This window comes from Lemur catta, chromosome 13, assembly GCF_020740605.2.
Source record: "Lemur catta isolate mLemCat1 chromosome 13, mLemCat1.pri, whole genome shotgun sequence".
Taxonomy (NCBI): domain Eukaryota; kingdom Metazoa; phylum Chordata; class Mammalia; order Primates; family Lemuridae; genus Lemur; species Lemur catta.
Genome location: NC_059140.1, coordinates 59999765 through 60012650, shown reverse-complemented (window position 1 = coordinate 60012650; position 12886 = coordinate 59999765). Strand labels below are relative to the sequence as shown.

The 12886-nt window shown below is 36.1% G+C and overlaps 1 protein-coding gene across 2 annotated transcripts in view; it reads left to right on the top strand.

The window, feature by feature from the left end:
- EPSTI1 (epithelial stromal interaction 1) overlaps nt 1-12886 on the top strand; it is an 84790-nt gene that overhangs the window by 57806 nt on the left and 14098 nt on the right. The gene's annotated exons all lie outside the window — the stretch shown is intronic.

The window sequence follows — 12886 nt, the reverse complement described above, 5'->3', positions numbered from 1 at the left end:
AATAAATCACATGTTGTGATAACTTCAGGCTGGTGTATCAAATATTGTTGATTGTCTGCCTCTGTACTATAACCCTGATTTTTCTTCAGGTAGCCATCCTACTTTGCGTGACCTGTTGCAGAGAAGACAAATGGCACCCCAGCCCCAGGGATTTCATTCCAAAGTGGTCTAACACTTTCAAGGGAGTTCCATTCTCCTAAACTGTGATTGGTTCCACTGTGGACATATGATACAATTTTGACCAATGGGAAAGCTACCTTTCAGTACAGCTTTTTATCAATATAAAACATACTACTCTTCCCATTTAATGATTTTTTTAAGCTTGATTTATTTTTTGTCTTTCTATTTTGTCTGATACTAATATTTCATCTACCAGTTTTTTGTTAGCATTTAATGTGGCATTTTCTTTCTTTTTTTTATCACTCAATTTTAACCTTTTTGTATCATTTGGTTTAAAGTAGATTTCTAGTGACAAAATGGCTGGTTTTCTTTTTGTCTAGTTTTAGAGTCTCTTTTAATGAGTAGATTTGATATGTTCTCATTTATTATGATTACTAGTGTTGTTTGCATGTATTTGTATTCTTGTTACATAATTTACTATTTTTAACTATATTTATTTTTTTGACTCTTTGAATTTTCTGTTCCATTTATTTACTAATTTTTTTGCTTTTCTTTTTCTCCCTCCCTTCCCTTCTTGTATTCTAAGAAATCTCATACGTTTCTGTTTTTAATCTTGCATAGTCTTTGGTTCTCTCTTTTAATCTAAAAATACATGTCTCTCTTCAGTATTCCTTTTTGCTTCCCATTTTTCTTTTGTGTTTCTTCCCCTACATTGTGTCTGCTCTCCATTTCTGGGACATCTATCAAATGGATTTTGGACATTCCAGATTTCTTCTCTATATCCATTCATTGTTTTCTTATACTTCTTATCTCTTTAGCCTTTTTTCATTGCATTCTGGAAGAAAACTTTAACTAGATCATCCTGCTCACTAAAGTATTTCATAACTTTTCATTCAGCTTATTTGGCACATATATTGAATTGCTGATTTACTTTTTCATAGCAGTGTTCTTTATAAGTACAATATTCTCTTTCATGTCTACATTGATGGTAACTACACAACCATTTAAGTGTTCTACATACTATATTAACTATACTTTTTTTCTTTCCATTTAAATCTTTATCTTCCATGGAATTCTTTCTCCAATCTTTGATTGTTCTTATTTATCGTCACGTGTTTCTTTGGACATGCCGCCAAGTGAGGTATGCAGGAGCAGCCCCTTGTTCTCCTATCTTCAGTAGGTACCTGAGACATTTCCCTGCTTCTCTGAGCCCGGCCACCCTTTCCCCCTTCACTGTTTACCCCATGGGGCATGTCAGTGCTGCCTACTGTGCAGTGCAAGTGTGCAAGGGGAAATAGCCCACGATCAAGCTGCTCTCAGTGCAGTTCTCCAACTGACCATCCTAAAGACTGCCTCAGTAGTTCCTCTGGAGCTCTTTCAGAAGCACTGCAAACTCAGCTCCAGTTTAACCTGTACCTTTGTTTTCCCATGCAATTTATCCTGTCTTCTTTCTGCCTTTCAGGAATTTCTTAAAATCTCTAATAGGCTGATTGCACTTAACTGCTTTTGCATAGTTCTTAATTTTATAATCAGTTAGAAAGTAAAACACTAAAAATTTTAAAATATTTAAACTATTGGATGACAGAGAAAATTATTATTGTAGAACACATAAAAATTACAGTGAGTGCATCTTATGGGGAATGCATGCAGAGATGTACTCTGAGAAAGAAAATTATAACTTTTTAATCCATTCAATACTAAAAAAAGAAAATAAATGAATTAAACATCCAATCCAAGAATTTAGAACAAAAACAATAAATGACACCAAAGGAAGTAATTAAGATAACAGAAATTAATAATAAAACTTCAAGAAACAACTGTTATAAAAGTCCAACAGCTTGTTCTTTGATAAGGTCAACAAATGAACAAATCTATGGTAAGTCTAATCAAGAAGAGATTAGTGAAAATGCAAATATACAACATTAGAAAAGAGGGGCTAGAACCATAGATTTGGAAAAGATTAAGTTTATATTACTGTAGATAATACAGTGCTAATAAATTGAAAATCTGGATTAAGTGAATGACTTCCTAGGATAATATAAAACTCTAAAAATGACTCAAAGAATTAAAAAATACATAAAGACAAATGAAAATGCAAGTGATTTCTAAAGTTTTCTGAGAATTACTTTCCCCAGCAGGCTGAATGAACTTGGATAATTTTAGAGGCGAGTTCCTTCAAATTTTCAAGGAACAGATTTTCTTTCTATGCTTTACAAATTGTTTCAGAGCACTAAAAAATATGAAACACTCTAGAATTTTATTTCACTATCATCTACATATTGTCAAAACGTGATACACAAAATTCAAGTGCTTGCACATGCATGTACACACACACACACACACACACACACACACTCTCTCTCTCTCTCTCTCTCTCTCTGATAGATAGGCCAATCTCATAAAGACAGATTAACATCTGAACGAAAATAAGAACATTCTAGCTAAGGGAATTTTTCTCTTAAATAGTAATTTACCAAGACAAAGTAGGATTTATTCTAGGAATGCAAAGATGACTAGCTATATAATGTAACTCTTTATATCTTACCACTGGAATAGAATAGGCCATGAGAGAAAAACATTTGGCCATCACTTTAGTTGCACAAAAAGGTATTGATAAATTTTAACCTCTACTACCAATTTAAAAAACCACTTCAGTGAACTAGAAATGTAAAGATTTTCTTAGGCTAGGTTCAGTGGCTCCTACTTGTAATCCCTGTACTTTGGGAGGACAGGGTGGTAGGATTGCTAGAGCCCAGGTGTTCAAGACCATCCTGGGCAACATAGACCCTGTCTCTACGAAAAATAAAAGAATTGACTAGGCATGATGGCATGCATCTGTAGTCCCAGCTACTCAGGAAGCTGAGGCAGGAGGATCGTTTGAGCCCTGGGGTTGGAGCCTGCAGTGAGCTGTGATTGTACCACTGCACTCCAGCCTGGGTGACAGAGTGAACCCCTATCTCTTGAAAAAAAAATTCTTAATATACATATAGCCTTCTAAACCTATAACCAAAATTATATTCAGTGGTAAAATACTAGAACTGTGAACAACATAAGGATGTTTGCAACCCCTACCATTCGTTAAGTAGTATTACCTTGGAAATTTTAACCTTGTGCTACTCAAAACACTTTTCCTTGTTTGATGGAAAAGTTCCTTTTTAACTGAAAAAACTGTTAGTACTGTATGGAACAAGACTTGGGAATTGTTTTAGCTAACTTGCTAAGACAAAAAATAAAAGGCAACTTTTCTAATGTTGAAAATAAGTTGTTTATGGATGGGAATTATTTGCCTATACAACTTAAGAGAATCAACTAAGAAATGATCAACTAAGGGCCGGGCGCGGTGGCTCACGCCTGTAATCCTAGCACTCTGGGAAGCCGAGGCGGGTGGATCGCTCGAGGTCAGGAGTTCGAGACCAGCCTGAGCAAGAGTGAGACCCCGTCTCTACTAAAAATAGAAATAAATTAGCTGGCCAACTAAAATATATATAGAAAAAAATTAGCCGGGCATGATGGCGCATGCCTGTAGTCCCAGCTACTCGGGAGGCTGAGGCAGTAGGACCGCTTAAGCCCAGGAGTTTGAGGTTGCTGTGAGCTAGGCTGACGCCACGGCACTCACTCTAGCCAGGGCAACAAAGTGACACTCTGTCTCACAAAAAAAAAAAAAAAAAAAAAAAAAAGAAATGATCAACTAAGAATCAACTAGAACAAGTGGCGCTCAATAAAAGAGTTGGTTACAAAATATATATGCAAGAATCAATAACTTTCTCAAATACCAGCAAAAATTAATGAGAAAATACAATAGGCTAAAAAGATATCATCAAAAAGCAAATAAGTAAAAAAAATTGTTCAATAGCTAAAAGATAACAAAAATTTTCTGTTTCCAGAAAAGTCAATTTTTAAATTTTGAAGTATGTATACGCTGTGGAATGTCTAATCTAGCTAATTAAAAATGGATTACTTTACATGTTTTTTTTTTTTGTGGTGAAAACACTTAACATCTATTCTCTTTGAAGTTTTCAAGAATACAATATGTCATCATTAACTATAGTCAGCTTGCTGTGTAGTAGAGCTCCAACTCCCCCCTTTCTGCCTAACCACCTTAGCCTCTGGTAAACACCATTCTATTCTCTGCTTCTATGAGATCAACTTTTTAAGATTTTTCATGTAAGTGAAATCATGTGATATTTGCCGTTCTCTGCCTGGCTTGTTTTACTTAACATAATGTCCTGTAGGTTCATCCATGTTGTTGCAAATGACAGGATTTCCTTCTTATTGGTGGCTGCATGATATTCCATTTTGTGTACATACCAACTTTATCCATTCATTCATTGATGGACACTTAGGTTGATTCCACATCTTGGCTATTTTGAATAGTTCTGCAATAAACATGGGGGTGCAGATATCTTTTCAGTATACTGATTTTATTGCCTTTGGGTATATACCCAGTAGTGGGATTGCTGGATCATATGGTAGTTCCATTTTTAATTTTTTGAGGAACTTCATACTTTTTTTTAATACTGGCACTAGCATCACGTAACTGTTTCCTTTTCTCCATATCCTTGCCAACACTTATTATCTTTTGACTTTTTGATAATAGCTATTATAATTGGGGTGAGATGATAGCTCATTGTGGTTTTGATTTGAATTTCCCTGATAATTAGTGATGCTGAGCATTTTTTCATATACGTGTTGGCCATTTGTATGCCTTCCTTTGAGAAATGTCTACTCAGCTTTTTTTGCCCATTTTAAAAATTTTCTTGCTATTGAGTTGTTTGAGTTCCTTATATTTTTAGGATGTTAACCCCTTATCAGATGTATGGTTTGGAAATATTTTCTTTGATTCTGTAGATTGTGTCTTTATTGTTTGTTTCCTCTGCTGTGCAGAAACTTTCTAGTTTGATGCAGTTTCATTTGTCTATTTTTGCTTTTGTTGCCTGTGCTTTGAGATGTTATCCAAAAACTCCTTGCTTAGATCAATGTCATGGAGGTTTTTCCCTATGTTTTCTTCTAGTAGTTTCATAGTTTCTGGTCTTACATTTGAATCTTTAGTCCATTTATTTTTTATTGATTTTTGAGTTGATTTTTGTTATATGGTAAGAGATAAGGGCTAATTTTATTCTTCTGCATGTGGAATTTTCCCAACACAATTTATTGCAGAGACTGTCTTCTCCCCACTGTGTATTCTTGGCATCTTTGTTGAAAATCAGTTGGCTGGATATGCATGGGTTTATTTTGGGGCTCTCTATTCTGTTTCATTGGTCTATGTGTTTGTTTTTGTGCCAGTATCACACTGTTTTGGTTACTATACATAAAAGTCAGTTTGAATAAAGCAGAGATGGATAGTGCTTTTGAGTGGCCAAACTAAACATTTCAATAACTACAATTCTACACAAATTAATTTGTGAGTTTAATGCAATTCCAATAAAAATTTCAGTGAAATGTGAATTAATTTAAAAACTATTTCTAAATTTCAGCTGGGAGAATAATCATGAAATTAGATAAGAAACTTTGGAAAAATAGGAATAATAATTTGTGTGTGTGTTGAGGCAATGAGAACTTATACTAGTAGCTATTAACATATGCTACAAACTCTGAAGTACTATTACTGGTGAGAGGATCAACTGAAAGGCTCTTTGGCAACATCAAATTCTGAAGAGTTTCCTAAAAGTATCAAATTTGAAAGGTATACATTTATTCTGAGGAAATGATCAGAGGTACACATAAGATGCATGTACAATGTTGTTTATTTTTAAAATGAGATTAATGAAAAATTTGAAACAATTTGTTCGATGGTAGAAGATTTGAAGGTTTTAGAGAGTTTGGAATAAATACCGTGCGGCAATTACTATCATATTTTAATGACATAGGAATATGCTCACATATATGAAAATGAAAAATATTTTAAAATACAGTGCAGATGAGTTTTGAAACCTACTTCCTTCTTACATTTTGCACAAATTACTTCATCTCTTTAAGCCGCTTCCATTATGTTCAGTACTGATGTTTTTTACCTCATGGCATTGTTTCTAGGATCAAATGAGAGAAAGCACGTAGAGAGTTTATCCTAATGCCTGGCACATGGTAAGCCTGAAAATGTGACCCAAGGTGATAAGTTATAATCTATGGGTATAAATCAAGAAGAAAATATACTGACATGTTAAAGGAGCTTATCTCTTGGTGGGGAGTTTTTTATGAGAGATTATTATGTTTTCCTTTATAGTTTGTGTACTTACTACATTTTCCACAATTAATAACTTTTATGAGAAATTTTTTTTAAAAGTTAGAAGAAAGTTGATAGAAAATATTTTTAGGCAGGAGATAGAGAGCTGTAGAAGGAAGTCCATTTATCTTTATGATGAAATGATAGAACTAACAATAGCTAATACAAAGTTACAATTAGGTGGGTGAATAAGTTCTGATGTTCTAGTGCACAGTAGGATGATGGTTAGCAGTAAGATACTGTATATTACAAAATAGCTGGAAGAGAGGCTTTTGAATGTTCTCACTAAAAAGAAATAAATGCATGAGGTGATAGACATGCCAAATACCCTGATTTTATCATTATATAATATATGTATCAAAACATCAAATTATACCCATAAATATGCACAATTACAATATGTCAAAAGTTTGTTAAAAAATTAAAAACCAAAAATGCCGGGAAGATTGCTTGAGGCCAGGAGTTCAAGACCAGCCTGAGCAGCATAGTAAGACTCCCATCTCTGAAAACAAAAAAAAAAAATTAGCCAGGTGTGGTGGTGTGCACCTGTGGTTTTAGCTACTCAGCTACTCTGGAGGTTGAGGCAGGAGGATCACTTGAACCCAGGAGTTGGAGCCTTCAGTGAGCTATGATCATGCTACTGCACTCCAGCCTGGATAACAGAACAAGACCCCATCTCTAAAAACAAAACAAAAAACCACTAACAATAGCTAGTAAGAGAAGAGTGTACATTATTTATGCTAATTTTTAAATTCTCCTACTTCATCCATTAGTATTTATTTCCTTTGATTTGGTTCGTCTTAATTTTGGGGGTAGTTTCTACCTTTTCTCCTTGTTCTTGATAGCCAAGGCCACTTTTGTCCTTCCCTGAAATCTCTTCTCTATTAAACATTCTAAGGAAGGGGTTCTTTAACTTCCATGGCCTCAGCTCTCCTGCTTCCACTGTCCTTTTTCTCTTGTTGAGCTGAGAGAACAACCTCTCCTGGGAGAAGTCTGTCCTGCCAGGCGATGGCACTCGAATGTTTACATAAAGCATTCAATCTGAACCATGTCAGAACACGCCCCACTGGGATTCAGACACGATTTTTAAATGACCCCATCTTCATCTTCAGTTACTCTGCTGAAGTGTTGCTTTGGAGCATGCCTTTCACTCTGACCTCATCAGGTTGCTCAAGTCTCTGGCCTTGCACACACCTCTCTGTTGTATAGTTGACTCTTTGGTAGAACAGGACACCACCAGTAACTTGGAGCCCAGAGAGCTGATTTTATAACCTCTAGCTGAAAATGGTGACCCTTTTTTACTTCTTGCTGTTAGCCTGGGCTCCAAGCAGAGCTCCTTGGTGCCATCCGGCAGCTCCCCAGCTGAGTGGTCCTCCCCTGGGGAGCACAGCACTGTCAGGGCAAGTATAGGCAGTTGCACCTTTTGCAGTGTTGTCCTCATTTACCATATACCATTGGCCAATGTTTATAGGAAGTTCTGCTCTTGGCATTACCAAAATGGCATTTTGTTTATTATGTCACTTAAGTTCCTTCTCGGTATGCAGCACTGTCTGAATGTAGGGAGTTGATTAGCACAGCGATAAGACAGGCTCCCCTCAGAGAGCTTTTGTGGAGACACTTAAAATGTTGACCACCCTTTTCTCTCGTTTGCATTCTCTTCCTCCGTATTCCCATGTCATGTTGCTTGAACTTTGTGTTTAGCAATGCATTTCTTTTTGCTTTGTATTGGGGTTATTTCTGGGTCTGTGTCTCTTATTATACTGTGGTTTCCGTCAGGATGGAGCTGTGCCTTGTATCTGTACCTTCAGCATGAATCCAGGTGCCTGGAAAACGGTTGGTGCATAACAAACGTGTATTGAGTGAGACAGGACTTGACAGTGTCTCGGATGTTGCACGTCAGCTCCCTCCTGCTTAGAGCGTTTTGATTCTCTTGATGTCCCAAGTGTGGTCCTTGAAACAAGCTACTTATTTTGTATTTGTCCAACTAGATATTGTACTTCTGTGTGAGAACCCAGTAAATGAACCAAGAATATGCTTATAAGACATGCAGACTCGTCCTCGGCTGTCAGTTCAGCAGAACAAATTAATTAGTTGAAATTATCTTTCTTGGTACCAGAGAAAAACCAGCCTCTCCCTAGTAAATACGCTTTGCTGGTTATAGGATAATAATCCTGACTGTGGTGATGCCAGCACCTCCCCTTCAGCCATCTGGAGTGATGTCCCTGCATGGTGATGCCTCATCAGCTCTCGTCCCCGTGTCCCTCCTGGTCTTTATCTCCTCTCCCCTGTCCTTGCCTCTATAATAGGAGGACGTATGTTGTTCTCTTCCCTTTCCTCCTCCCTAACAGTTCTTAGTTTCATAATGTAGTGTTTTGCTCTTTTATATCTCTAAGTATTAAAAATTATATATTGGATTTTTAAATAAAGGAAAGAGTAAGGAAACAAATGGCTTCCCACATAGATAATAAATCCCTATTGGTGGTATGAGGAAGTAATATATACACATAGTTCAAAGGTTAAAAAATAAAAACTGTATATGATGTTAAAACTCCTTTTCCTTGCCCATCCACCCCCCAAGTGCCTCTACCCAGTGTTAGTTATAGTTAATATTTGTGTATTTTTTCATAAAAATTTTTTTGTTTTTATTTTGAGATAGGGTCTCATTCTGTTGTCTAGGCTAGGGTACAGTGGCATCACCATAATTCACTGCAGCCTCTAACTCCTGGCTGAAGCGATCCTCCAGCCTCAGCCTCTGCCTCCCAAGTAGCTGGGACTATAGGTGGGCATCACCACACCTGGCTAATTTTTCTAATTTTTTTTTTTTTTTTTAGAAGTAGGGTCTCACTATGTTGCCCAGGCTGGTCTTGAACTCCTGGCCTCAAGTGATCCTCCCGCCTTGGCCTCCCAAAGTGCTGGGATTACAGGCGTAAGGCACCATGGCCAGCCAAAAAGATGTTTCAAATAAGATATATACCAGCCTATAAAAGTTGAAATGGATTATATATATATATATTTATATTCTATTTCTATAGAAATGTCCCGAGAAAACTGTTCTGAGCCTATCTTTTATCACTTAATATATGTTAGAGATCTCTCCATAGGCTTCCTCCTGCAACCACCTTGCAAAAAAAATCTACCTTATTCTTTGTAACTGTTTCATAGTAGTCCACTGAGTAGATGTTCTATTGTGCCAGTTCTTTATTGGTATTGATATTTTCTCCTGAACTTTTATAGTCTCAATAATACAACTGTGAATATCCATATGCATATTTTTGATCACTTTTGCAAAGGATGTATACATTTTACATCTTGACAGTTATTGCTAAATTGTCCTCCAAAGTCAAAATTAGTTTGCAGTAATTTAGACACTGTACCAGAGTATTTGAATGTATCTGATTCTGTTAAACTTTTCTAATCTGTGCCAATATGATTAAAAAAAAGTTTTATCTCACTGTTTTGATTCATACTTCTTTGCCTATGGGTGAAGAATACCATTCTGAGTTTGCAGGCAATCTGTAGTTTATTTGCTAACTGCCTGTTCTATCCTTTGGCTCTTTTTCTGTTTGATTGTTGCCTTTTCCTTATTGGTTTGTAAGAGGTCTTTAGTCATTTCCCCCAGATCATCCCTGAGCCTTAACCTAAAATAGTCACTGAGGCAATGAATCTCATATCAGTGTGTGTTTTAATCCTTTGCATAGGATTAAGATTGAATTTTTTTCTCACTTGTTTATGGGTTTCCTTTCTCTAGAAACATAAACTCTAAAGGAGCAAGGATCTCAACTGTCTTGTTCACCATTGTGGGTTCTATCCCGTAGATCCAAGCCTGGCTCATGTTAGGCACTCAGATATTTGTTGAATGAATGAAAGAAAATTGAGGCCAGGTGTGGTGGCTCACACCTGTAGTTCTAGCACTTTGGGAGGCCGAGGCAGGAGGATAGCTTGAGGCCAGGAATTTGAGATCAGCCTGAGCAATATAGTGAGCCCCTGTCTCTACAAAAAAATTAGAAAAATTAGCCAGGTATAGTGGCCTGCACCTTTAGTCCTAGCTACTTGGGAAGCTGAGGTAGGAGGATTGTTGAGCCTGGGAGTTTAAGGTTGCAGTGACCTATGATGGCGCCATTGCACTCTAGCCCAGGCAACAGAATAAGACCCTGTCTCAAACAAAAAAGAAAAAAATAGCTTATGTGTGTCATAAATACTTATTAACAGTTTGTTTTTTGATTTTGTTTATGGTATTTTTTTCCAAATGGAAGCTTTGAATTTTTAATGCTGCCAAGTTTATCAGTCTTCCTCCCTTTTATGATTTTTGGATTTCCTTCACTATAAATTTATAGGTAAATTTACCTATGCCTCCTTTAAAACCTTCTAGTTTCATCTTTTAGGTTCAAATCTTAGACTTCGATAAAATTTATTTTTATTAAAAGAGTGAAGGATCTAGTTTTGTTTTTTCTCACAGTAGTTGGCTAGTCTGTCGTCATTCATTGAACTATTATATCTCTCCTGCGTTGGTTTAGCACAACTTTATGATAAGCTACATTTCCATGTGTATCAGGTCTCTTCCTAGACTCAAATTGTTTTAATTACTATAGTTTTATGGTATGTCTTAATATTTGGTGGAGCTGGTTCTTTCTCATTTGGGGGGGTTGGTGTGTGTCAGGATTTGCTTATTTCTTTTTTCCAGATAAGTTTCAGGATCATTTTCCAAGTCTGAAAAAAATTATCTTAAAAATTATTTTAAAGTAATATGTAATAATATGCATATAAATACATAATATGTGTTTTATAGTTTTTTTCTTTTGGTCTTTGTGTCATACTCCAGAACTAAGGAGAGTTTAGTTTGTTCAGAGTTCATTGTGTGAAAGTCAGAATGGGCTGGGTACCAGAAGTTGCTCCTTGGAGAAATGAGTTCATGGATGTAAAAAGAATTAGCATCCTTTGGCAAGAAGATTTAGATTTGAGCTTAGGTTAGGGATGCTCTGCTAAAACTTTTGAGTGTAAATGGGTTCTGTCATTCTGGAAGTAGCTTTTCATGCTTGAGTATGATGAAGTTATCCTGAATCCTAACTGTTATTTTGAATGCATCCTGGAAAGATGATTAGATACAAGAAAACCTAAGCCCCAGTCTTTATTTTGCTGCTAATGAGCTGTTTATCTCTTGATAAGTTACTTAAACTGTGTCTCTGATCCTCTGTTTCCTCATCTGTTAAGACAAGGATAATATATAGCTCATTCATTCATCAAACAATACTTTGTTTTCCTGCTTGCCTTTGGAATTGTTGTGAAGAACAGGTAACACAATTCTTGTAAAATTTCTGTTTGAAAATGTTAAGATCTTCTGGTTAAACATTGCACTTTAAAAACATTTCATTTGCTTTTGCTCAGTTCCTCTCTCCCCATATGCCACTAAAAGGACAATACAGGATTTTTTGTTGTTGTTGCTGTTAAAGGCATAGGCCAACAAGTACAAAAGAACAGGCCAGGAGGCTGCAGAAAAGAAAAGACATTAGCAAAAATTTTGAAGCTGGGAAGTAGGTGGTCAGTGGTAACTGACTTAGAGGAACAGGAAAAGCCAGAACTCATTTTCAAGAAGCAGTAAGACACAAGTTGGTTAAAGTTCAGGAATTGGAGGCACCTGGCACCTCAAGGCTAGGGCTGAAAACAGGAGGATGAATTAGAAGCCTAAATGAGCTATGAAATTTCTAGATCCTTTCCCCAGCACACTAAATGTTTTAAAAAAAGAAAAGTTGTAAGAATGAGGATGGGAGTGTACTACGAAAGGAGGTTGGGATTGGGGTGGAGGTAGTAATAGAAACACAGATCTTTTTCTCTTGCATTAAGTCAAAAGATGATATGATTTTTTAAAAACTAAGAAATTGGAAAATATTCATGCTATTAAGAAGGAGATAATTAACAAATGAAACCACACATGGAATTGAAAGTAATTGTTGAGGTGAGGAAGAGGACAGGAGCTTCTTTTATTTGGGTATGAGCCTTGGTAGTACTAATAAGTAGTACTGATACTTGGTAGACTATTAAAATCACATACATACAGTGATAAAAATTAAAATGAAGTAATTAGGGTCACATAATGTGCTTTAGAGATTGATGAGCAATATATTTGGAATATCACAGTACAAGAAACAAGTTTTTATTTTGGGGACTGTGGAATATTGGATGGCCTTTAAGTAAAGTTAGAAACATAAAATGTCAACCTGAACTTTGGGTTCATTTTATACTCTTCATCAAAAAAGTTTGGGAGTTAAAATAAAAACCACCACCATTCATTGGTACGTGTTGATCGAGATGTGACAGTATTTTCTCTACCAGAAGATCTCTCTAACTCAGGCACTGATACATGATTTGGGCCTAATTTTTTTTTTTTTTGTCTTTGAAGTGGGATTAAAGTTCAGTCTTCTTGAAGGTGTAGGTATTAATAGTGGGATATTAGAGAAATCCTGGGACCTAGTTCTTTGGTGTAACTAAGCATGGTACTAAGTCTAGTACCCACAAGATGATCAGAATGTTGGAAGCTAAAGATTTAGTTAT